Source organism: Anarrhichthys ocellatus, unplaced genomic scaffold (genome assembly GCF_004355925.1).
Source record: "Anarrhichthys ocellatus isolate YVR2014 unplaced genomic scaffold, GSC_Weel_1.0 scaffold16, whole genome shotgun sequence".
Taxonomy (NCBI): Eukaryota; Metazoa; Chordata; class Actinopteri; order Perciformes; family Anarhichadidae; genus Anarrhichthys; species Anarrhichthys ocellatus.
This window is the reverse complement of record NW_022280046.1, coordinates 8156101-8157418: the sequence shown is the minus strand read 5'-3', so window position 1 is coordinate 8157418 and position 1318 is coordinate 8156101. Positions and strand designations below refer to the sequence as shown.

Genomic DNA, 1318 nt, shown 5'->3' with positions numbered 1-1318 from the left:
CTCTCTCTCTCTCTCTCTCTCTCTCTCTCTCTCTCTCTCTCTCTCTCTGTGTCTCAGCCTGTTTGCTAGCAGAGGAAATATCTCAGGTATTCAGCAGTTGTCATACCAGCAGCCCCAGCACTCCCCGTTTATTCTGACTGACAGCTCACTCTCATGCAAAGAGACGAACACATTTACACCAGCAAATTAAAAAGAAAAGGCACAGCGCGCAAACCTTCCATGCAATGTTTTTAAAATGAAAGAAAATCCTCATAATTATCTTAACAAACAAACAAAAACAGAAAAAGTAGCAGAGAGGGCAGTACCGAGGCTGCCAGCTGCGGCGCCATGTTGATGTTAATTGTCTACTTCAGACCACATCACTTTGCTCACTTGATCTATAAATCCGGGTTGTATACAGTGACTCACAGGTGCATGCTTGACAAAGGATTGGTGGAGACAGTGTGACGCATATGCATAAAACGTTTCTTTTAGTTGCAGAATGAACACAGACAGGACAGCATTGTTGGTACAAGAAAACCAAAGATTCACGTCTAACTTGAACTGTTGTGAGCACTTCACCGTGTGTCTTTCAAGCCTCAACAGGCAGGTCTGTAAAGGTCCCCCTGGAGCAAATACGTCCAAACTGTGTGTGAATTTTGCGAATCACATGTATGTCAAAAGTAAAGCCAAGAATAAAGGACAACCACTGATAAGTGGTCGACGCTGCAAAGTCAATAGTCTTTTAAGAGTTCATAAATCTGAGCTAAAAAGACGGCTGTTGCTGCTGCTGAAAAAACAAAGAAAACTGTTCGAAGCCTGGAAACCAAAGACTCACAAAACAAGACTATCAGGGATTTTTTTATTTTATTGTAAAACTGTGTGCCAGAAAAACAAACAAAAATGTAGCCAGCGGGACAAAAGCCCGATATTGACTTCCTGTATGCCACTCCCTCCTGCCTATGCCTCTAATTCTCCCTTACTGCACTCCTTTCTCCCTTTGTACCGTATTCTAGTGTGTGATATTTGCTCTTTCTCACTCACGAGCACAATACTGACCTAAATCTGCCGTAATGGTATTATACTGATCCCTGTTGAAACTCGGTCCCTCCGCTGGTTTCTGTATTCGCTTTATTTCGTTACACCGATTCACTGTAACACTTTAATTTGTTATAATGATTGACTGTAACACTTTATTTTGTTACACTGATTCACTGATTGACTGTAACACTTGATTGTGTTGCACTGATTCACTGTAACGCTTTATTTTGTTACAGTGATGCACTGTAATGCTTTATTTTGTTGCACTGATTCACTGTAACACTTTATTTTGTTACAC

At 41.1% G+C, this 1318-nt stretch overlaps 1 protein-coding gene across 1 annotated transcript in view; it reads right to left on the bottom strand.

Moving 5' to 3' along the window:
* rassf6 (Ras association domain family member 6) overlaps positions 1-1318 on the bottom strand; it is a 7395-nt gene that overhangs the window by 5457 nt on the left and 620 nt on the right. The gene's annotated exons all lie outside the window — the stretch shown is intronic.